At 40.3% G+C, this 25,400-nt stretch overlaps 1 protein-coding gene and 1 long non-coding RNA gene across 4 annotated transcripts in view; one reads left to right on the top strand and one right to left on the bottom strand.

Moving 5' to 3' along the window:
- The window catches only part of LRMDA (leucine rich melanocyte differentiation associated), a 975,008-nt gene that overhangs the window by 282,177 nt on the left and 667,431 nt on the right, over positions 1 to 25,400 (top strand). The gene's annotated exons all lie outside the window — the stretch shown is intronic.
- LOC119233995 (uncharacterized) lies at positions 12,456 to 25,179 on the bottom strand. 2 transcript variants are annotated; one of them, XR_008550026.1, is made up of 4 exons: positions 24,867 to 25,179; positions 14,955 to 15,091; positions 13,899 to 13,986; positions 12,456 to 12,841 (listed from the first exon to the last, which is right to left on the bottom strand). It is a non-coding gene; the product is annotated as an uncharacterized LOC119233995 (long non-coding RNA). The 2 variants fall into 2 exon arrangements; XR_005122513.2 differs by lacking the exon at positions 14,955 to 15,091.

Genomic DNA, 25,400 nt, shown 5'->3' with positions numbered 1-25,400 from the left:
AGCTCATGAGTAGAGAGCTTAGTGTTGAGGAAATAGCAATGAGAAGCTCAGGAGAAATGTGTGTTTAGGCAGAAGGAAGAGCAGCGGCAAAGACCTAGGAAGTTCAAGGATGAAAAAGGAGGCTGGTGGGGCTGGCCAGGAGTGTGGGGAGCAGCCCCACTGCTAGAGAACAGGGCGGCCATTATCAGTTGTGGGATGACCAAGCCTGGTGAAGAGTTAAGATTCCATTCTAAGTGTGATGGGAAAGCAATGAAGTCAATGACAGGTTTTAATCAATAGCACGTAGACTCTAATGAGTGTTTTTCTAAATCACACTGGCTGCTGGCTAGAAATTCAGCAGGTAAGAACAGAAGCTGGGAAATCAGTGAGAAGGTCTTTGTGGTAGCCTCTGAGATAGATGTGTGATATGAATGAGGGAGTAGGTAAAGGTGGGTAAAGACATAAGGAAGTGGAGAGTTATGCTATATTTAAACATAATGTCAATGCTTGTTGATGATTGGCTGTGGGAATAAAGAAAAAGGAGGAGAACCTTAGATGAGCCCTAGAATGGTAATGACATGATGGCTTTGGAAAGTTAACATGTCTCTTGTCCTTGATGACCTCTTTGTGCTATCATTTTGCATGTTTTGCTTGTGCACACTACTGTTTCTGGCCTCTCTCAGGGAAAAGAAACCCTCCGCCCCTCCACTCTTGGTTAGCATGAAGGCTCTCAAATTCTTCCTTTATCTGAGCTGTGTTTCTCAAGTCGCACTTTAGACCGAGGTTATACCCTATAATGAGGTGGTTATATGGGGGTCTTTGTGGGCAGGGCAGGTGGTGCTATTAATTCATGTCTCTCTTATAAGAATTGATGGCCTGTAGCCAGGATGCCATGTTGATATTTATGACTTCTTTCTATGAAGAGTTCATATTCTCAAAAAATATATTGTATTCTGTTTTCTAAAGAAAAGTTAAAGACGGCCTGAGCAGTGGCTATTTTTCTCCTTTTCATTTTCCCAACATATAATACAAGTTGCATTACAATAAATTCAGTCAGTTCAAACGTTTTTCATCTGAAAAATTGAATACATTCTTTTTTTCGCCTAACTGCAAGGGGTGAACTTTTATATTTTTATGGGCTTTGTTGTTTTTGCTTGTCACAGTTGCTGGTATTAGTTCACTAGTAAGTAATGACTTTTCTGTATTGAGAAAGACAGATGACTTATTAGATGTCAGAGGCCATCTGAAACATTTTCAACTCAGCATTTTTAATAGCTGTTCTTTCTTTGATTTGTTTTTCTTTTTTTCCCTCCCTTTTGTCGTTCTCTAACTAGCATGCACTACTTTTCTTCTTCACCCCTCTTTTTATTTCTCCTTCTCTGTCACCACCACTTCTGTGTATATTCTGGATATCTGGCTATGTCCTCATATCCACGCAAGGTCTGTGGGAGCTATGGACTGTTGCTGGATCATTTTTTTCTGCAGTTGCACTCTATGGATTTCCTGCAGAGAATATCTGTGGGTTTGAATCCATGCTTTAAGGGTAAAAAAAAATAGTGAGTTATATCCAGGGCAAGCATATTTCTTGAGTTCGTGGACAATTTTTTTAACCTCTGCCATTCACTTTGGGATTCTTAGGATGCCATAAAAACAACCTCTACTCCTTCCTTTCATCTACTGTTAACACAGATTTAGTAGGTTACTTTACTGGCCTTCTTGAACATCATTTTACTGTGCTCAGGGGCTCAGAAGAGAAAAGTCCATTAATTAATTGAATACCATTGAAATGGAAGTGCCAATATAGGCACAGTCAGCTTATGTAGCCAAATGGGCTTTGGTTCATGCACTATCATAATACCCCATCCTTGCGCCTGGCACATAGCAGACGTTCAGCAAATACTTATACATTCTAAGTAGAATGAATATCTACTTAGGTGATATTTTCAGAGTTGCAGTGGGAATTTTTGAATAATGAACAAGATGGACATTATTCTAATGGGAACTGGCATTTTAATGAGGAAAGAGACAAATATATAAACAAGAAAATATCAGGTAGAGATAATTTTTATGCTGAGAGTTTGGGTAGATTGATGTGCTGTGGTATGGCTGGGGAGTTAGGGAAGACTCTGAAAAGGTGGTGTTTTAGGCTGAGGTTTGAGTGACAAGGGAAAAGCAGAAAAGATGAGACTTAGGTCAAGAAAAGCAGTGTAGGGACTCTAGACAGGTACAAGCTGAAGTTTCCAAATGCAACCATGGCAGCATCAAAACCAGCCAGGCTCTGCTGTGGGGAGCAGCCAGCAACGCATGCAGCGGGGGCACAAGTGTTCAGGGCCCGACCAGGTGGAACTTTGGGCTACCAGAAAAATCCATACTCCTTAATTTGATTTACAGTGGGAAGCCTTTGGAGGGTTTTAAGTGGGAGAATGGCTTGTATTTTTAACACAACACTCTAGCTAGTGTGTGGAGAACAGGTAGTAGAGAGGCAGGAGGAGACATTGCAGTGGTGAACACTGGGTATTTACTCTTTAATGGAATTCTTTAAAGATTACTGAAGCTTTGGGTGTAATTTATTCTCTTTTACCAGTTCTTGTGCCAGAACAGAGATTTTTGGTTGGTTTCCTTATTTTTCCCTCTCCTTCCTTTTACTGACATATTCCTTGGTTTTTAGCTGTGCACATTTCTACCTGTTCCACCCTTGCAGCGAGCAGCTAGGTGTGGCCATTTTGCTAAATGAAAATATTGTGAGGGATTTCTGAGAAATTGTCTTCAAAGGGAAAGGGTGTTCCTTTCCTTTTGCTTCCACTCGTTTAGAGTTGGATTGGTGGTTGGAAAGTCCACATTCATATTGGACCAACAGGACCAGGGCCACATTCTAGACATGAAATAGCTGGAGGGAGTTGGCAGGAAGCTATGTCCCTGATTACTTCCTTGAGCCTCCAAACCTACCCTGGACTGCCTACCTTTGGACTTGTATGTGCCAGAGAAATGACCTTTGTTTTTTAGTTTATTGATATTTTAATGTTTTGTTTTTGGCCTATGCCCCTGAACATAATCCTAATTAATACAGGTGTTCACTTTGTGAAAAAATTAACAATATTAGCAAGGATTATATTATTGTTTTTTTTTTTATTTTATAGAGGCATGTTTATTTATTTGTTTGTTTGTTTGTTTTGTTTATACATGCACTGGGTACAGTCAGAAGCGCGGGAGGGTGAGAGAATTCACCAGAGCCAGAGTGGGGAGCAAAGCAGGCAGAAGGACCGAAGTACACTGCTGAGGGGAGCAGCGGGCGGCAGGAGAGGTCTGTGCACCATGTGGGACCCTCCTCCGGTGGCTGGGGAGCAGCTGGGGATCAAACCGGCGCCGCAGAGGCTGCGGGCAGGTTCACAACCCAGCGCTCAACTGCTGCGCCACCGGGGAGGCCCTATTATTGGGTGTTTTTAATGTGCCTTTCTCTTTCTTAAGTCTGTTCCATAAATGTTTTTCCTTAATCCTCATGACAGTTCTTCAGGGTATTATATCTGGGACTCCAAGGCATAGAAATGTTCAGCAACTTGCCTAAGGTCACACAGTGAATTGGAAGACCTGAATACCAACTCTGGTTCAATTGATTATAAAGACTATTTCCTTGATCACTTTGCTAGACTGCTACAGATGGGCAATGCCTCTGAAGCCACTTTTTCAGTTGTTTAGGAGATGAAGCCAGAGGGTTGAGTTGGAGGGCAGATTGGTATCCTGTATTAGAATAGGCTAGCTACCTACCATAACCAAATTTATTGGGATTAATACAAGAGAAGTTTATTTCTCACACACATCAAATCCAATTGGCAGTCGGGGTGGATAGAGGCTTTGCTCCATGCAGTGACTCAGGGATCCAGTCTCTTTCTACTATATTCCCCTGTCCTTCTAATACTCACTTCTTCATTCTCAGTGGCCTCAGAATTCTCTGCTGGATGCTTTTTTTAAAAAAAAAAAATTTACTTAGGGCCTCCCCGGTGGCGCAGCGGTTGAGCACTGGGCTGCGAAGGTGCCCACAGCCTCCATAGCGCTGGTTCGATCCCTGGCCACCAGCAAGGGTTCCACATGGCGCGCAGACCTCTCCTGCTGCCCGCTGCTCCCCTCAGCAGTGTACTTTGTTGTTCTGCCTGTTCTGCTCTCTGCTCTGGCTCTTGTGAATTTTCTCATCCTCTCGTGCTTCTGACACTACCCAGTGCTTGTATATATAAATAAATAAATCCTTAAAAATTTTTTACTTAATTTTGTATATTTTTTACATCATTTTTCATTTTTGAACAATGTATGCATTTTCATCTTGGTTATATTCCCCATATAATTCCCACCCCCCTTATTTTGACCCTAATTTCTCCTCCCTTTCCCTGCCCCATAGTGTGTCTCAGGTTTATAGTTGCTTGTTGATTTTGATTTTTACTTTATTATAATTAGTCTTTTTCCTGGTCCCTTATTTAGGTTTTCTAAATTCCTGCTATGAGTGAGACCATCTGATATTTTTCTTTTTCTTTCTGGTTTATTTCACTGAGCATAATCCCTTCCAGCTCCATCCATGTTGCTGCAAATGGCATGAGTTTATCTTTTGGTTGCTGAGTAATATTCCATTGTGTATATGTACCACATCTTTTTGATCCAGTCATCTATTTTTGGGCATTTGGGTTGTTTCCATAGCTTAGCTATTGTTAATAGTGCTGCTATAAACATAGCGGTGCAGGTGCCCTTTTGAATTGATGATTATGTGTCCTTTGGGTAAATACCTAGGAGTGGAATTGCTGGATCATATGGAAGCTCCCTCTTTAGCAGGTTGAGGAATCTCCACACAGCTTTCCATAGTGGTTGGACCAGTTTGCACTCCCACCATCTGCCGGATGCTTTTTACCCAGACAGCACTCAGAGGAAGAGAGAGAACATGGAGAACTATATGGGAATTTTTGATGGACCAGATTTGGAGAAGGCGTATTCCACTTTCTACATCTGATTGACTAGAACTCAGCATATGGTCACACCTAACTGCAGGGAGTTTGGGAATTATAGTCTATATGCCCAGGGGGTAGAGATTTTTCTGAGCACATAGTAATCTCACCACATGTGATTGTTAGAAGTTGGGTTGTGGCATCAGTTCACCTGCATTTATATCCTAACCTCAATGCTTATTCGCTATGTGACCTTGGGTAAGTCACTTCGCTTCTTTGGCCTCTATTTTTTAATATGTAGAGTGGAGATACTAGTAGAACTGATTGGAGGATTATATGAGTTAATGTGTGGGTATGGTTTCTTAGATCACTGACTGAAATATGGTAGGTGCTTGATAATCTACATGATTGTGCACTATTTCTATTTAAGGCAGAATCTTGTACTCAGGTATACATTTGTAGATCTCTTTTAGAAGAGAATTTTCTTTCTTTTTTTTTTTAAAGATTTATTTATTCATACATACAAGAACTGGGGTGCAGGTCAGACGTGCGGGAGGGTGAGAGGATTCACCAGAGACAGAGTGGGGAGCAGAACAGGCAGACTGACTGCAATACATTGCTGAGGGGAGCAGCGGGTGAAACCCATGTGGGTTTCTTGCAGGCCAGCCAGGATGGAACCCGAGCTGCAGAGGCTGCAGATTCCATCCACTGCTTCACAGCTCTGCGCTCAACTGCCTGCGTGGCCAGGGGAGGCCCTACAAGAGAATTTTCTAATTGAGCCCAACTCAGGGCTTAGGGAAGAGGTACTTTCAGAAACACACATCATGATTTAAGGGAAAACAATGTGAGGGTGTTAGGAGTGTTGTCTCCTCCCACCTATGAATGGTCCCATCCTCTCCCAAAGGCTGAGTTAGGACACCTCCTGGTGCTTGATCTGTATGTGGAGTTGGGAACTGAGTTCTCTCCAGTCTCCTGCCTGCTGTCAGGAGCCTTGCACCTGAGATATCTTCTGAGACAATGTTTGTTCCTAAGGACCTTGCCCTGTCTCATTTCATCCCTAAAGCTCTGGTTGTGACCTGGTCAGTGTAAGTCACTCCATTAGCTGGGTTCCCCTTTCAGTATAGTATCGACCACTGTCTATCTCACATTGCACTGAGTCAACTTTCAACCTGTGGTCACTTAACACAAGGGCAGGAACTGTGTTGTGTCCATTTTCATCTGCCCCATAAGCCTCAGGTAGGAAGGTGCTTCATAAATGTTTGTTGAGTTTAATTATTTCTTCTATTATCTATGTACATGTAGAGTTTTGAGAATGAGGCCTTCACACAGTATCAGTGCCAGATAAATGGGTATGTAGTTTGGAATAAAAACAAGTGGGTTCTTTTTTATTTACACTGTTTAATATTCGTATGGGGATATTTGCCTTCTTTCAGCTCAGCGGTTATAAAATTCTGTTTTAATTTCTGCCATTAACATAAACAGCATCCTCTGGTTATTATCTGGGTAGAGGATGCTGTATCCTAGAACTGTTGAATTAAGATTAAAATAAATTGCCAGGGTAGGACATAGAACCATTGTTGCTTTGCTGTTGTTTTGCTTGGCTAGGAAATCCACTTGGTGTTGGCACCTTTCACCTATGGGTTTAGAGACCCATATATACACATCAGCCTATTTTTGGTAACTGTAGGAAAATGCTCACCTTACTCTGAGTTTTTGTATGTATACACATCTATAACAATAAAATTACCTGCAAAATCATTGAAGATAAATGTTAGCAAATTCTTTACTTGGAAAGAGTAGTGCAACAATATATAGTTAAACAGGAAATGGAGTTTAGTTATTAAGCTCACATAGATTGCTTGATATACTGAATATTTCTTGCAGCTCTATTATTTGTATTTTATTCTCAAATATTTTAAGAAGATAAGCTTCTAAATTCACTTTGGGGCTCTGTGTCATCAAATCTCATCACCAGTCACTTAGATCCCTAATTAACTTATACTCTATAGACCCATTTCTTTGCTTCTATTTCTCTCTACTCTCTCTAATGTGCTGTGAGTTACACTGGAAGGAACAATAAGATTTAAGAGAAGAATTAATTTAGAAAGTTAGGAATAGAAGAGATAAGGGAAAATGAGAAAAAGCGGCTTAGTATTTTGTCTTGTAAATGGTTTTCCTCTCGTAGGCTAAGAAGCCCATTTATCCAAGGAGAGGAGTGTTAATGAAATAGATCATGAACATAGCTATTACAGTAATGAATTTTAACACTCACTTTGTTATGTGATATTTTATTTATGAGCTCCTTGATCATTCAGATAAAGACAAGAAGTTTATGGCACTAGATTATGTCTTGTTTTCATAAACATATTCAGTAGTTTAATAAACATAATTTATTTTTTTCTCCTTAAAAATCAGCAAAATTTATGAGAGATTATCTTAGGGTTAATGAAGTCTAACATTAAGGAAATATTACCCTATAATATTGGAGCCTTCAGAGCTGGAGTTGTAATTGCTTAATGCTTTTTTCTACAGGCTATTTTTATAAAGTACATGCTTTGTACCATTAATCCAGATTTTACAAGTTACACTTAGACCAATTCATTGGGAATTATGTATCCATGTTTATATTTTTCAGTCACTGCTTTCATTAAAAGATGTAGTAAAGAGTTGAAAATTTAATGTAGAAAAAGGGGGAAAAGACAATTATGTGTATTTGCTCATAGGAAGGTGCAGTGCGTATATTATCACTGCTTTTTCTCGTTGAAACCAATTCCCGCTTGTGGCTGTCTTCACCACAGGTAAGAATTTAGTGATTTGCAGGCCCCAGGAGAGCAGAAATGTAAATTCCTATTGAAAGCCATCAATAGTTAAAATTTGGAGCCCCATTGATATAGTTGAAGTCAGAATGCACTTAAGTAAATGAAAGGCCTTGATGACTGGCTGGTGTTTCCCCTTCCTAAGTCAGGCCTGCCAATTAGGCAAGTAATGGAGGCCTGGACCCCCAAGATGGGATTGAGAATGACTGCAAAGGGCAGCTGGGGAAGCCCACTGTGGATTTTGGTCATGTGTATTTGACTGCGTCAGCTCATTCTTTTGTGAAATTGAATTTAATGTGTTGAAAAATACCTTCTTGATGAATTAATGAACTAAAAGAGGTATTGATATTCCAGTAGTGGCAAAAGCAAAGCCTTCCATCATCATCACCACCACCACCCTTCCCTGCCTTTATCCCCATATTTTATAATAGAATGCTCAGCAAGGGCAAAGTTTAAAGGTATCTTTTCTGGTTTTCTCACTCCTCTGTATTGATGGAATAGATAATAGAAGGATGAGGGTGGTGGATAAAGACCTCAGCTCCATCAGTGAAATAGATAATGCTTTACTGATTTCACCCCTTTGATGTTTGACTTTGGATTGTTTTGATGTTCTCTGGCATCAAGTCATTCATGTACTTGTATAGGTGCTTGCAATAGAGAAAAAGCAGGGAATGGGAATGGGAAAGTTGAAAGTTGTGTTGACTTGAGTCATACTTTGAACTCTTTGGGGAGGAGGGATTCCACAGGTATATATTTCTTGCACCTTTCCCCCAGAGAACTAGAATTTGATTTGATTCATTCATGTATTTATAAAAGTATCAGCTGAGAATTTAATGAGAAACTTGTTGTCTAGGCCCCTGGATCCAGTGATGCCTAAGGATAAGATTCTTGTCTGCATAAATATCCACACACGATTTATTTAGAAATGTTCAAATAATTTTTGGAAATTGAAGGAGGGGCCCTCAAAATGTTAAAAATAGAATTACCATATGATCCAGCAATTGCACTTCTAAGTGTATACTCAGAATAATTGCAGACAGGGACATGAACAGATACTTATATATCCATGTACATGGCAGCATTATTCACAGTAGCTGAAAAGTATAAAAAACCCATACATCCATCAAATGAATGGGTAAGTACAGTGTGGTATGTCCATACAATGGCATATTATTCAGCCTTAAAAAGTAATGAAGTGTTGATACTTACTACAATGTGGGTGAACCTTGGGCACATTATTCTGAGTGAAAGAGGCCAGACATAAAGGGCAAATGTGTGATTCCACTTATGAGTTACCTAGAGAAGTTGCATTTAAAGACAGAAAGAACAGGGTTACCAGGAGGGAGCATGGGGAGTTATTGTTTAATGAATACAAAGTTTTTGTTTGGGATGATGAAAAAGTCCTGACAATGGATAGTGCTGATAGTTACATAATGTAAATATATTTAATGACCCTGAACTCTATATTTAAAATTGATTACAAAAGTAAATATTATGGTATGTTTATTTTACCACAATGAAAAAATGAAGGACTGTCTGAGAAGAAGGTATGTTAGGAGAATATAGTCCAAAATAGATAAAAATTAACCCCGCAGAGCTTTTGGCATAGCTTCTTGAAGGAGATCACTATTGTATCCCTTGGAGTGTTAGCGGAGTAGGGCACAGTAACAACGTGTGGGCTTAGGCATTGCTATTTTTTGACAATGGACTAGGTTTAAGAATCATGTTCTATTTTTCCTACCAGTTAAGATAAGCAGTGCCCAAGCACTAGAGTGGGCAGTGCCATAAGAAACCTGTGTCACATTCATGTTGTAAAATGCATCGCCTAGTTTGAATCTTGGCTCCTCCACTTACTAGCTGCAATGTCTGACAAGATACTTATCTGAGCCACCATTTATTTTATCTGTAAAATAGGGTTTGTAGGAGTATCTGCCTTATAGGACTTTGGGGACATTACGTGGTTCATGGATAATGTTTTTAGAATATTGAGCACATAGTAAACCCTGAATAAATGATATTTTATTGATAACTACATATGGTCTCAGCCATAATCAGATTTATCAGAAAATTCAGTGCAAACTGTTCATCTACTTTCTGCCTCTGTGTTTACTGGAGAGGCACCATCTTAGGGGCAAATGTTAGTTTGATTGTAAGGAAATGAGGTTTCATATCTTCCCACAGGAAAGAAACTGAGTCCTTAAAGGAATTGAGGTCTACTTTATTTTAATCAGCCAATGGGTGTGCATACATTATTCCTTTCTCATTTCTAGTTTCATATTTCACCAGAATGTTCAGAAACAGGGTGTAGTGAATAATTTTCTGACTAACCGATGCCTACAAGACACCAAGTACTTTCATTTCCAGTTGTATTTGTGAAAAGTCTTTCTGAAATCCAGTAATGTCCTTTGTTTCCTTAGGAAGTATAGTGGATAATAAAATTTAATCCTTCCTTGACAATAAAAGATTTCAGAGGCATTTCAGAAAGTCTGTTCATGTTCACCAGAAATATAAATGTATGAGTAGAAGATTGGGCTGCCTGTGTGCTGAGCCCATGGCAGCGCTGAGAAAGATATTTAATTATGCCCTTAAAAAAAAAAAAAAAAACCTGATCCTTACAACTTTCCCTTAAAATTAGAGTATGGGCAAGAAATTATGATTGATAGTTTGGGTTCTTTGAATTTTAGCTTTTTTAAAAAGGGATATGTTACAGGAAGAGCTCTCTCATCATAAGCCTTCAAGTAGTCACACACAGGTGTCACCTTGAAAAGAATAACTGCTTTATTATCAGCATCAAGGATGAGAGCTAGGAAAACACTTTACTACTTGAGTAAACGAAAGACAGAGTCTAGCTTTGTTCCTGATTAGAATCTTTTTTTATTCCACTGTGCAACGAGTTCTATCCAATTTCAGTCAGTATAAATGTTTTTCTTAGGGATGTGGGGGAGTGGGCTGGGCCCTTGGGACCTACGCCTGTGTATCATGTTGGGTGGAGACTTAGGGTTGAGCTGCTTGATTTCCAGCCCTGTTCCCTTGCTTCGCTGTATGACCTTGGAGATATCAGCGACTCTCTCTGAACCTCAGCTCTCTCTACCTGAAAAAATGCAGGGGTGCCAATGGATGCTTTCCGAAGTGTCTTGTGTTTCAGCATTTAGACTAAGAGTTCCTTCAAGGTATCAATCGTGCTGTCTTTGTTTACTCTTCCATGATAATCAGGAGGCCTCAGGAACTGATTGTCAATGAATCTGGTTGCAGAGTCCCAGTTGTAGGAGGAGCTGACAGAAGAATCCAGATTCATTTCATGCTTGTTTTCCTTCTCTTCTTCAGTTTTCCCTCCTCTCTGTCTTAACCTCTCTTTATCCTGTCTTCCTCCTTCCTGCTCCAGGCTCCTCCCCAGCCCAGCTAGATTATTGATTGGAAATCACCAAATAGTTTCTGTAACCATGTCATCAACGGCTGCCAAGGCGCTTGTCATTATTCCAGCCACACAGAGCAAATGACTGGAGGAAAATGGCACTTTGCAGCTCAGGTACAAAGCATTCAAAACTGTGGCTTAGTTGGGGTTTTTCATTTAAACCCCTTCTGAAAGTCTTTATGCAAAAGCAGCCTTTTCCAGCGGGTGAGCTATTCCACAGATCCCCCAGTTTAGATTCCCTTAATTTTCTCTATTTCTTTAGCTTGCCCTTGCTGCCTTCCTGCCTGATGCATGTTAGAGAGGAAGTACACAAAGGAATTGTGCAAAGTTTGGAAGCAACTGGCAGGTGGGTTTGCATTTTTCCAGGTTAATTCACTTGATGAAAAGCTGCTGTGGGTGATGTGTCATATATCAAAGGCAGGGCATCAGTAATCTTTGCTCAAGGGCACGGCTAACAGACAGATAGACGGGAGAATGAGATGGAAAAAAGCAACTCATCCTTTTCTGCTAACACCACGAAGGAGATAAAGGAAGATTTATGAGTCATTTCGGACCACATACCAGCAAGCAGCATACCGTATTTTTCACATGTTCCCAAAATTGGTGGTGGAAGGCAGTGCGGTTGTCAGAGTGTCCCTCCGATCCTTTAGGAAAACAATGGGATCCTTGAAGGCTCTGACTGTGGAGTCAGCTCTTTGCCCTCCCTGCAGAGAGCTGTGTTTGTGCATGGGTAGGTGTGTGTGTGTGTTTAAGCATCTCTGCCTGTAAGCACATGAGCTCATGATCTGTAGTTTAATAACACGACCTCTGTAGAATAAAAAAATTAAGATTACCTGAAGCAAACATGACTATTGTGGCTCAGACACTTTGATGGTGACTCGATAAAGACTTCTTTCAGCTGTCACTCCGCCACTTAATTTTATGTTTTTAGTAGCCAGTCTTACGTGTTTACTGCATTTGGGTTTAAGGACAGGGAAGAGGAGTGGTTAGTTGTTTTTCCTTTTCTTTCCTACCTCTGAGATGAGTCAACCTCTGCTGGATACAAAGGGAGCTCCGCAGCTCAGGTTAATTCGAGTGGCTGTTTTGTGTGGAGTTAACCGAGGACACCCATTGCTGGGAGTGCTCAGAGCTGCTTGATTTGGGCAGCCCAGCAGCTGACTCTGGAAGTGTTCAGTGGAACAATTGATGGAAGTGCGAAGAGGTTTCTTAATATTTCTCTCCTCAGCCTTGAAAACGGCACCTGGATTGCAGCTGGATCATGCCTGGGTTTGTGATTATTTACTTCACATGGCAATTTAAAAAAAGTATTGTAAATCCCCCCAAAAATGGTTTTGAGTTTTTTCTAAGGCCTCTGCAGTATGCTTCCATTTTTCTTTTCCTTTCTCCCCCTTTTTTTTGAGAGGCACACAATTAACATTCTGTGCAGAAGGGCATGATTGATTCTGCACAGTGGTGGCTATATGAGCAAACCTCATTTAGACAGCTGAGTGAAATATACAGGGCAGAGGAATTTATGGGACTCAGAGACACTCACGTGCAGAATGAAAAGGAGCCGTCTTCTTCTCTCCTCTTCTCCCTCTGCCTGCCCATTCTTCACTTGCTCAGAAATGCTCCCCCTCCAGCCACTGGGGTGCCCACTCTGTGTGGTGATACTGCTGATTCTGACATCACCCAGCAGAGAAGATTGAATGCCACTTCATCATGTAGCCCTCCTGTGGGAAGCGTGGAGTGTGTAATCGGATAGACAGGAGGAGTTCTCAGAATCTGTTATGTGAGGTTGACAAGGTGAGGAGGGAGTGGAGCATGGTGGCCCCAGTACTTGACCTGGCCTGACAGATGTTCCCCCCTTCAAGTATGGGGTTTGTCTGAGTGCCTTGGGCTTCTGCACCAATATTTAGCAGGATAGATAGTTTGGAGGGCTGAGTGTCTACCTCAGAGGATATGGGCCAGTTTCTTGGAAACATTACCAACTTTTACTGAGAGAGTTTTGTGCAGGACTAGGTCTTGTCATGTTCACCAGGATATCTGACACATAGTAGGTCCTTTATAGACATTTGCTGCATTAAATTGACTTAACTGTTAAGTACAGCTTAAGTAAGTAAATTGACTTATCCGTTAGTACAGCTTCATTAGCATTGGTTGAGAGGCGTGGAAGAATGAACTAGCAGGATGACGTTTGGTGAACAGAACTTGTCAATTTCCTTGTGGTTGGTGCAAAGAATGACTCCAGGCTTAGGTGGAAAATGGGAGAAGAGCTTTTCTGCTTCATCCTTCCAAGCCCCTCCCTGGGATTCAGATGACTTTCTCCTGCCTGTGCACGGCTCTGGTCTGCCTCTCAGAGGCTCACCTTCATGACCATTTAATGGCTGTTATAGTGCTGCCAGGAAGACTGGTATCATTCATTCATAACCCAGTGAAAAGTAGGCCAAAAACTTAATGTGAGTTCTACTTCAAGGTGTGATTTGAGTTTTTGAAAGTTTTTTGAATAGCTTTTTGACTGATATGTTTGTACTTTGCGTCTTTGGTACCAATGGCAGATTTAAAAATGGTTCCCCTGATGATATAAGGTCCTAATCCCTGGATCCTGCAAAATGTTAACTATATGGCAGGGCCTTTGCATATGTGATTATATTATTGTCCTTGACATGGTGGGGGGGGGGAATGATCCTGGATGGTTTGGGTTGGTCCACAATTTAATAACATATATCCTTATGAGGGAGTTAGGGAGGACCCTCACACAGTGGAAGAGGCAAATGAGGCAATACTCACCACATTTACAGTGAAGACATAATAGATGTAGAGAGGCTGGCCTTGGAGAATGGAGTGATGCACACACAGCCAAGGATTGTATCAGGAGCTGAAAGAGGCAAGGACCAGATTCTTGGCTGACATCTTGATTGTGACCTAGCAATGCTGACTTTACAACTTTACCCTCTGGAACTGTGGGAAAATACATTTCTGTGCTTTTAAGTCACTAAATTTGTGGTAGTTTGTTGCAGCTGCAATCTAACACAGCATCAATGACCCTGGTGCTGGCATCTCACAAACCCCAGAGGCTGATTTTGGTTCTTTATTGGGTAGCCCATTTCCCCTATGGATGGACTTTATAGGTGTGGTCCTCTACAGGACAGAAAAAGGAATAAATTACTGTACAAATACCCTTAATAATTTCTCTGTTGTGCATTATCTTTATTTTCATAAGAGCCTTGCATATCAAATGAGTAAGAATCACCTCATTTTATAGGTAACTATCTAGTTGCAGCTTAATTTAAAAGATACACAGCTAGAAAATACTGAAGTTGGAATTTGAATGTACCTTTCCCAGATCTTAGTCTAGCATTTTATTCCTTATGTCACACCATTATTTTTCATTTCCATTCACATACTGTTTCCAAAGTCTCAAGCTAGTCAGACACATAGATATTTTTCTCCTTTGTTCCTGATTTCTAACTGTGGTCCCTCAGTCCCGGCTTCTGTTATATTAAATTAACCTTGCTCAACCTGGAAAAGGACATGTCAGAGTGCTCGGTTGATAACAGTGGGACATTTTGGGCTTCCACAGTATGTAAAGCAACTGTGAACTGTGTGATAGTACAATGTGACTGTGTGTGGGAAGGAGGGAGACAGTGACAGAGAGAGGACTGGAATAAATATACAAGGATCTTTGTGAGTTGCAAGTTAAAAAATACTTTAGGGTTTTTTTTTTTTTAATTACTAAACACAACTGATCTCTTAAAAACCCACTTTTCCAGATATTTAGACTTTCTTGAGTCAGAGAGTGCCTGCAATTCAGAACTAAGTTATCAGTGTTGAAAGCATACTTACTGCAAGGAGAATTCAGACTCTGGAAGCTGGATCCCATCAGGCATGGGCAAAGCATGCATGTCCTATGAAACATGTGGGATTTGAGGTAGTGTTTTGATTGCAGAAATTGCAGTCAGAGGTTTGTTTCGGCCCCCATGCTGTCAGATTGGGGAAATTTAACTTTGAGTCCAGCTACTAGAGACACACATGTCACCATCCTCATACGTGGCTCTCTTTGCTACTTCCAGCACATTATAAAATTACATAAAAGGAACTAAGTATGAGACCACACTTGGATTGTTAGTTACAAGAAAAACCTTCCAAATCTGAGAATTATTAAGAAGTGAGAATCTCTTAATAACAAGTTCCCCACTGCAAAATAAGACTATGTGGCAGAGAAAATTGACAGTGTTCTGATGATCAGATTTAACAGCTGGAAAACTCCTATTCAGACTACTTTTGGAGTAATAAAGCTAATGATTTTTTTCACAAACTGTTGTGATAGCCATAATTCTGTTTTGTTAAGATGTCTGTTCTCTATATTTCACTGAAAACATACATACTTATTTTGGTTCATCAGTATTATACGTATGTGGGGCGGTGGAAGGTCATAATTTAATTTTTTTGTATTTAATTCCTTTTCTCCACATATATTTATAGATTATCTGTCACCCTGTATTTTAAAAATTTCAATCTATCAGAAATGACTAAGCTTTGTTGATATATCTTTGATTGCTCACGCTAGGTGTAACTTCCTCATTCCTGTCCTAGCCTTTGTCTTCTGTAGCTACTTGGTCAAGAACTTCACTTTTAAACATTTAATTAAAAAAAACTTCAGTGGGAAAAGTTGTCCATCTGGTGGTGGTGGTTGCACAGTAATGTGAATGTACTTAATACCAGAACTGTACAGTTAACCATGGTTAAGAGTAAATTCTGCTATATGTATCTTATCATAATTTAAAAAGTAGTTGTATGTGAAGATAGTTAAAAAAAAAAAGGCACAAAAAAAGGTTCTAGCAAAAAAAAATGTCTTCTCACCCATAACCTTCCCTTCCCCAGAAGCCACTGTTGCTAATAATGTCTTGTGTAGTCTTCCAGAAACTTGCTGTTTACATTCAAGTATGGGACTATATTTTGAAAGAATTGCTTAGTGGGAAAATATAACCAGATTGGCCTTATGGTGGCTGGGGGAGGAGAGGAAGGGAGAGGTATAAAGGATGAACAAGGGAGATGGGTGGGTGTAGTGAGGCTGGTGGTGACTGAGTTTTGATTCAGAACATTTGTGTATACTTCTTGCATGGGCATCATGCCATACTATTTCATCAAGGAGTAGGGCATGGGATTGGGAAGTCGTGGGAAGCCCTCCAGAAGGAGAAAGTGAGTTCCACGCAGTTGTCATTTGCTATAGTCCAGAGGGAGATAGCTGTGAGTAATGGTATGAAGTTAAGCAGAGAGGAATTTAAGCTGGGAAAGTCAGGACAAATTTCATAATGGGAAGAGTGTGTAGACATGTCCATGGGGAGGTAAGAGAAGCCTTGCCACTGGAGGGGTGGGAGCATGATTTGACACAAAGCATGAGAAAATGGATGATAGGGAACCATCCCTTGGGGTTGGTGCAGTGACCTTAATCAGGCTCTATCCTGCCTAGCTTTGGATTCACTGATTCAATCTCAAATGATCCAAGAGAGAGAAACAATTGCTTGGAAAATGGCCTTAGGGAATAATGGCTATTGACTACAGATATAGACTGACTCTCCCACGCAAATGAACATCCATCCATCTACCTATCCTTCTACCCACCCATTCATTTATTCATCCATTTATCAATTTTTTTCAACACCTACTATGTAGAGTATTGATGCAGGCTGATAAGAAAAAGACATCTGTGATAGCCATAATTCCACTTTGTGAAGAATTTCTATTTTCTATACTTGACTAAAAAATACATGTATTTATTTTGGGTTAATCATTATAAGTAGTTGAGGGGGATGTATGCTGAGATTTATGGATCAGAACATAAAGAACTGGAGAAGAACATTCTAGATAGATGGAGCAGAATACATAAAGCTATAAGGTGTGAAAAGATCTTGCAGATTTCGAATCCAGAGACATCTATGTGGCTGGTTAAAATGGGTAAAGAGGCTGAAAGAGGTTGTAGATGGAAGTTGAAGGGGAAAGACATGGGCCTGATTGCCTAGAGTCTGGTGGGCTCTGGTTTGGAGTTGAAATTTTATTCTGTGAGTGTTAGGATTTGTGTATGGACTTCGGAGGATCTTTTTTCCCTATTTTGAATTTTCTGCTCTGTACTTTTTGGAAGTCAGTTGTGGTTGTCAGAGGTGGGTGAGGCTGTTTGGAACTTCTATGACATATCACCAGGTGTTGGAAAGGCAAGTTTGGCAGGAGGTAGAACTGGGAAAGGTATTTGGCTCATCTCACAATAGTTCTGCTTTTGTTTGAGGTAGTCAGGAGCCTCAGGAGGAGGTTAATGATATGAAATTAGTAAGGAGAAGGATCACCTAAGGTGAATCAACTTAAATGGAAAGCAAAATGTAATAGTAAATATGGGGAAAAAATTGGGGTTTAAACTTGGGGGCTGAAACTCAAAATTAATTTCATATTTCAAAACATTGTCAGTTGTAATTGTATCTGTGGTCTAGTATTTAGAACCAACAAAATTCAACTATTCAGTTTTTCCTATATATTTTTCCTGATGAAATTACATGCTGGTGCCATATATCTTTGTGTTTGTTTTTATTGTACAATTATAAAGTTATCATTGCAAAATTAGGGTTTCATCTAGTCTAGAAAAGCCTCTTTAATATTTAAGTCAGTCTCATGATTTACTATCCTCTTCATATTCTTTTGTTTCAATGGGTCTAGGGATGCAAAAGCAGTCACTTTTGAGTGTAATTAGAACATTTTTTCTAACATCACTTTGGTTGAGTTATGAAACCCCTCATCTTTGGCTAAAGTTTCTGTTTCATCTTGCAGTTGATCGCATTGGGGGATTATATAGCATTTTGCAATCAGATAGGCTTAAACTGGGCATGTTAGTGTCAGAGAGGGATGCTGCTTCAAAGGCATGTTTGAGTGGGAGCCAGTTTTGTGAATGGTTATTTCATTAATGAATCTCTTCGTTATGATAACTTTTGTTCCTTTGCAAACTGAAAATATGAAATACTCAACTACCAAGTTTTTAGATACTGAGTTTCCACCCTATTAAAATTTAAAGACATGGTATGTCTAGCTTTGTAAGGGCAACATGTTTGGACTTTCCAAATCCTCTCTTTTCTAGTTGGGTTTCACTGTGAGTCTATCATTTGCCTGAGAGGATGACAGATTTTGTAGCTGGAACTCCTTTCCCTCTGTGCACTCCTCTTACAGGGTAGGAGTGAGGGTGGGGGTTTTATCAGAGGTACATGGATCAGGCAGCTTTGTCCTGGAAACCACCTTGGAGTTGGGAACAAGCCTTCTGGAATTCAGCGGGTGTGAGTCAAATAGGAAAATTCTCCATTTTCTTAAAATAAATTTGTTCAGAAAATGGTATGAATGTTTATATTCATTCCATCTCAACCTTGACTTGATTAACATTTTGGTTTGGAAAATTCTTTGTCATGGGGGCACATTTCTGTGTGTTGTGGGATATTTAGCAAGATCCCTGGCCTGTGCCCTCTAGGTACCAGTACACATCCTCCTCTCCTTTGTGACAAAACAATAATACCTCCAGATATTGCTAAATGTCCCCTGGCTGAGAACCACTGAGGTCAGGTTGGTGCAGAGACTGCAACAGAAAGGCTGTAATATCTTAAATGGTTGAAATAGTGACCACTTCCAGTTCTGGTTAATTTGATCCGTTCTTAATAAGAGCACAGTCCTTGGAGCCTGGGGGAAGGAAGTTTTTGACTAGTATGAAAATGAACCCAGTGTGTTTCCTCCTGTTTGTGTCCAGCATAGCACACTTCATGAGAGGGGAAAGCTAGGAGCCCCAGAATTCCCAGTCAGGTGGGTCCTTATAAAATGATCATGAGAAACAGCTGGGGACATGGGGTCTAATGAATATTTTCCAAGCCTTTGAGATGTGGGTGACCTGAGGTCCAGGCCTTTGGCTGGGCCCTGCCTTTCAGTTTACCCTCCCCCTGACAACTTATATTTTCTCAACTTGTAGGCCATTATTGGAAACCTCTTCTGTTGTAAATACCCTCTGGCCTTTATATCTTTCTAAATCTGACTCAGTGTTCAAAATACAGCTAGAATTGTAGCTCTGACATGGATCCTCCAACCACCGTGGCTCACATTGAGTTCTTCCTGCTCTACTCTATATATCAGAATTTTCGTTTGGGTATTTAATCAAAGGTAGTTTTGTGTCATTTCAAAATGTAAAAGTAAGTTTATAACCTCCTTTAAGGCTATTGAGGAAGGACCTGGATACTGGTCGAGCAAGAACAAAGAAAAGGTATTAATTTGGGACTTTAGGTTTGCAGTTCTGTAGACACAAATCCCAGCAGCCCTTGAACCAAGTTTTTGAGTTACCCAGAAATGGGGTGGGGCTTGTATATACAAAGGTCCAAAGATATGGAAATTAAGTGGAGTTAGTCACACAGTGATTGGTTGAGTGAAGATCTCAGGTAGTGTGGGGCACGCTGGTTTTGTTATAGTTTCTTGCTGGAGGTGATGTGTGTGTGGGCATCCTGAGCATGCTGGGGGTGCTTGAACCCCTGGGGTCCACCTTCAGCAATCTTCCAACTCTGTTCTGGTTTTACCCAGGCTCAGATGACTCCATTTTGTTTTCCTTTTCTGTTTTAATATATCTTATCAAGACTTAGATTGTATCAGCTTTGTAAATCTTCCACAATATATAATATAGTTTGATCTCATAGTAGGTGCTTGCTAAGTGAATCAGAGCATTGAAGTGAACCTGCTTGCTTTTCCACTCAGCTTTGTTTGTATCTTGCAGAGGCACTCCACGCTCTGCAGCCATAACTCTTTAAATAGTTTAAGGAGATGGCATATTGTTTGACAGCTGCCTGAACATAAAAAATAATTTAGCTCACACTTAATTTTTATCAGAAAGTAAGTTTAATATTTTCAAGTGTTACAATTTTATTTTTAAGTTCTTACATTCTTTCTGTTTCTCTTAATGTCACTTTGGCTTCAAAGGGTATAATTTTGAAGTTATAAGTACTGTTGGACTTGTTAGTGTTTCTTCTTTTGTGTATATAATGTTTCAAAATCTGTTGATGGTTAAATGTCATTTTTATACTTTTTAGATTCATAACAGTTCAATTACATTCAAAAACAATTAATAATATTATGTATCTTAGAAATAGCTGTCATGTATCTTCTGGTGGATGTGACATATTGTTAGATATTTTAAGTTAAAAGTTCTGTATCCAGGCCAAGTTTAGAAAGATGAGGAGCAGACTGTTTTATAGACAAGCAGAAGGATATAGTACGTTTATGACAAAGCATATTATCATAACATAACCATGCTTGGAAAACTGTGGGGTTTCTCAATGCAAAAAATTAGTGATCGGTAGCCTATCTGAGACACTTTTTTTTTTGCTTTATTTATATCTGATTTTGTTCGGAAAACAGTAAGACAATATGACAAGTAAAAGGAGAACATGTTACCACTAAATACAAACTACCCAAGGCAGTTTTCTCAGATTCTTGAGGAAAGCTTTCTCTACCACAGGCATATTAGCTCTTGGATTTTTTTTTTAGAACTTAACCTGGGATGAAAGCTCTCTATAAAGGGTCATTGTTTTGAAAATGAAGCTTTTTAAGGTGGAAGGAGACAAGGCTCTCAGGAGTGAGGTCAGTGTGGGGAAGGGCCTTACTGCCCAGCCTCAGTCTAGAAATTTTATCTACCTTCATTTGGCTTTGCACTAGTCATTTGGATCTATCAATAGCTGGACATCAGCTTCCCCTTCACAGAAGTGAGATGCTCTGTGGTTTGGAATTCTTCTTTGGAGATTTATAGAACTCTCACAGAGGAGGCTAGCAAGGAGATGAAGTCTGTCCAATCCAAGATTCTCCATTTCTCCATATTTGTTTTTTAGAAAAAGGTTAGATTTAGCATTTGCAATTCTTTTGGTCTGCCCTGTATAAGCCCAGAGATTTTTCTTCTTGTTCTAAATTTTAATATCTACAGTCTGCCAAGAAATGAGTGACAATACTTTACTCTCACTCTAATAGCCTTGCATCCTCAGGTATTAGGGAATTCCCCTGCAGTCACCATGAGTCATAGTTTCTCATGTGGAGCCTTAAAGAACAACCAGTATGATCCTGGTCCAGGCCCTCCCACCATGTATGATTTGTACACATGGAGTGAAAAGTAGCCGTTGTACATGGGGAAACCTCAAATTTCACTGAAGGATGTTGGGGTGGCTCCAAAGGGATCTCTTGGTGGCACCACAAAACAGTCTGCTGTTCCCACCCTGATTCCTGTGACATTCTCAAAGCAGAGTTCCTGATTGCCTTTGAGTGGGCTCACTTTTCAAGAACTCTAGAAGACTTTGGAGGGCTCCAGCATACAGGTAGAGCTGGAAACAGGGTAAGTACAGGCTCTAGGAAGCTGACATAGATTCCAAGGCAGAAAGAGGAGAGGAGGGAGCACATTCCTTCTGTACACCTCAGACCTTGTTGAACTGGGACACTGAGCCAGCTGTGAATACCCACCTGTAACTCAGAGACTTATAATTTGTTTTAATGTTGCTTTCCCCCCTTTGTTATTGATATAGCTAACACTACTATAGGAGAAGGGAAGCAGCTATTTAAAACTTCCTTATCATTCATCTACTCAGGACCATATTCATTCAGTGTTATTTTAATGCTGAATGATGAGAAAAACATTGTGGATCAAAGATGGAATAAGTGTTTCATACATTTTTAAAAATTTTCTTGAGAATCAGAGAATATTGCTTCTGGAAAGAACTCACAGAAATGATTCAGTTCAGCGGTTCTCATAAGTTCTAGAAAACTTTGGGAGACATAGTGGGGCAAGAGAGGCACTGATCCAGTCCAAAACACTCCTGAGTTTTCCTGTTTTATTGTACTTGTATTGGGGAAGGGAAGGGATTCTTAGGCCCACATAAGTTTGTAATGCAACCTTCTTATTTTAAATTGTGGAAACTGAGGTTCACGGACCAGAAAGGACTTAAGATTGAAATTTTTGGGTTGCTTCCCAATTCATCTTTGGCAATGTTCCTGCAATATTTTCAGTGCTATTTTGGGCTTGATATTCTTATCAGTCACCAGAGATGGCTATTTTGGGATTCATATTCTTATCAGTTGCCAGAGATTATTTCCCCTGAGTAAATCAACTAGACACTATTAGCAGGGGAGTAGCATGCTGTACATTAGACTCTGTCTTAGAAGAAAAGTTTGTCTTTATGAAAACAATTCAAACTGCACCTGTTTAAACCTTTCCATAGAAATGCCTGAAAGGTAAACAGTTGGTTTTGGAGCAGCTATCACGTGGCATTGTTTAACATGGCAGCTTATTGATGATTGTCTTTAATTATGGCCGTGCTGTCAACCCTGCTTTTTGCTATAGATCTGATATGACGTTTGAGGTTTTCAAAGCTGCAGAGATGAAAGAATCAACCGTCAGATATTGCTCATTCCAATATGGTTAAGGAGGGAGGAGGGGACATTGCCTCCGAGGGCCAGCGCCTGTGAGAAAACGCCATTGCCGTCTCTGTTTTGATGACAACCTCGAGTGGGGAGCCCCGGTTTATTCTCTGTTTATGATGGAGCGGGGCCAAAGCTGGAGGAAACTGAAATGATTTATTCAGTAATGGTAAACAAGCACAGGGTATGTGTTGTTGGGCTTTGCAAGGCTTGTGGGAAAGCTGGCCCCCTCTTGCTGCTAGCAGTTTGTGCATTAAAGATGTTGACACCACGGCTCATCAAGGCTTTCTGGAACCAGCCCCTTTTATATCCTTTGTCCTCAATCTGTTGGACTTGTGTGTTCCTGAGCCCTGAGATGCTGCTACTATTTAGGACCTTAATCATGGGTTAGTGCCATATCAGACCAAATGTATTTGTTTAGAGGGTTGCTTTCATCTTGCTCCTGTTACCATTAAGATGGGTTGTCACCAATCTTGTCTTACATGGGGTTGTTCCTGTGTATCTATGGCTTCCAGATCAGCTCCTGTCCCTAAAACTTGCTTCTTGTGTTGAAGGGCTGTCTCTTTTCCATTTAATATGTTAGTTCCCTCTGCCAGGTAGCATCCTGGTTGGGGGCTCAGCTTTCTGCTTACCCCATCTAACTTCCCTCTCCCACTTTAAGAGGCAATGTGTTCTTGTGACTGAGAGCACTGCCAGAATCTGACTTCTGGCCTTGCTACTTACTTGTTTTTGATTTGAGGAAAATGCATCTCTCTGGGTTTCATTTTCCTTATTTTAGACAATGATGACAATAGCATCTATGTTATGGAGTTTTGAAGACAAACTGAGTTAATATATAGGCAAAACATATAAAAGAGTGCCTAGTGCAAAGTAGATGTTAAATATGTATTGTCAATTTATATGTTAACATACATAGCATATACTGTGCAACCAATTTGCATATAATTTATTATAATGCTTTGATACAACTACAAGTATAAATTTTGCTGATCCAGCTGAGAGCAAGGTGATAAACAGACCATTAGTTGATTTATTTATAGAGAGATCCATGAAATCCCCAGAGAAGAGATGAATCCTACCTCCTTTTCATCCTTTTTTAAGTGTTTCAACTTCTGCTGTTTTCCCTGTGCTCTGTGGGTTGGGCAGTTAACAGTCCATTAGTTTGTGAACATGCTTATTGGGGAGGCCAACTCCTGTCTTAGTCACTTTCTCTGTAGCAATCACAGGGAGTACAGGGCAGGCAGCTGTGGTCAGTTTGGCATTGTGCTGACTGCTGTGGGGTTTCCAGAAGTGAGGTTTGACACAGTTCCTGCCTTTGGAGAGCTTTCAGTCTAATCGGAGGCTCAAAATGAACTCTAATGACGTGTTTAAAGGCCAAACTCAGATGGTTAGAGATGAATCAGAATGTTCACTGTTTAGTAAGACATTTCCAGGCAGCAGATGCATAGTATCTAAAAAGATGAACTAGACAAAAAGCAGAACATGCTTGAGGGTTTTTGAAACTAATGCTGAAAAGCATGGTTTCATACCAACTTAGCTATCACCTGGCACCCAAAGGGAAGAATTTCCTAGTGGGAATAACTTGGTCTGTCTGTAGGAACAAAGGACATTTACATTTATCCCAAACCACTGGGATCAATGCGCTCAGCTAGACAAGTATTTAGTATCAGTTAATCCCCATAGTCACCCTGTGGAAAAGGTAGTGTCCATCCCTTCCTCCCTTTCTAAAAAAGATGAGAGAACTAGGGTTCTGTGATAAAAAGTGAAGTTTAAAGCAGAGCTGGGAAATTTTAATCCAAATCAGCATGACTTTTAAAGTCTGTGCTCTGTCCAGTTCTGTAAGAAAGGGACACTAGCTACTGTTTTTCTTGGTTCATTTTTTGATGAATTTAGTTTGGAAGCATTCATATTCAACCCCCTTTCTGCCTTTCACTTACCCCAGTAAAAGCAAGAGCTAACTCACACTGGCCACTGCACTCTTCCCTGAGACCAGTAAAGAAAATAGTGATGTTATCAGTAAAAGCCTAATGATACTACCCAGGGAAAATGGGAACCTTCCAATAGCCATATCCAGGCCAAGCAAAGCTCTGGGAGAAATTCCTGGGACATTCAGCAAAAGCAGCCTAAAAGGGCTTTTGAGCAAAAATTGAACCCAAATGAAAACACTACATGGTAGCCCTGGGCCCATAAGCAGTACTTGTATTGCAGAGTGAGGGTATGAGGCTTGGAGTGGTGTTGTCACAAATTAACCCTGAAATCTCAGTGGCTTAACACCATAAGGCTTAGTTTTTTGCTTACCTTCCATGCCTAGTGAGGGCAGGTGTTGGGGCTCTGACATCTGGTTACTGTACCACTTGGATCACTCGACCTCCGAGTTTGCATGGGAGGTATTGTTGGTTGAAGTCCTCAATTCCTGTCTACCCCAAATCTCAGAATTCGACCCATTTAGGTAATAGGGTCTTTCCAGGGACCATTACTTAAGGATCTTGAGAGGAGTCCTAATTAATATTGTGTTTAAAGTGAGCCCTAAATCCAAAAACTGTTATCTTCGCAAGAGAAAGGAGAGGGGTATTTAGATGTAGACCCACAGGTGAAGAAGATCTTGTGAAGACACAGGCAGAATTTGGAGTGATATTGCCACACAAAGCCAAGGAATGTCAAGAGTTACCAGAGGCAAGGAAGAATTCTTCCCTAGTACTTTTGGATTCTGTTCTCCATTAAAGTGAGAGAATGAATTCTGCTGTTTTAAGTCACTGTCTGTGGTCATTGGTAGAGTGGTTTAGGAAAATAATAGAAGGTCTGCATCTGTATATGTATAAGGCCAGGTCTGGG

This window comes from Talpa occidentalis, unplaced genomic scaffold (assembly GCF_014898055.3).
Source record: "Talpa occidentalis isolate TD23 unplaced genomic scaffold, MPIMG_talOcc4v2.1 talOcc4.8, whole genome shotgun sequence".
Lineage (NCBI taxonomy): Eukaryota > Metazoa > Chordata > Mammalia > Eulipotyphla > Talpidae > Talpa > Talpa occidentalis.
Note: the sequence above shows the minus strand (reverse complement) of the source record. Positions and strands in the feature narration are given on the sequence as shown.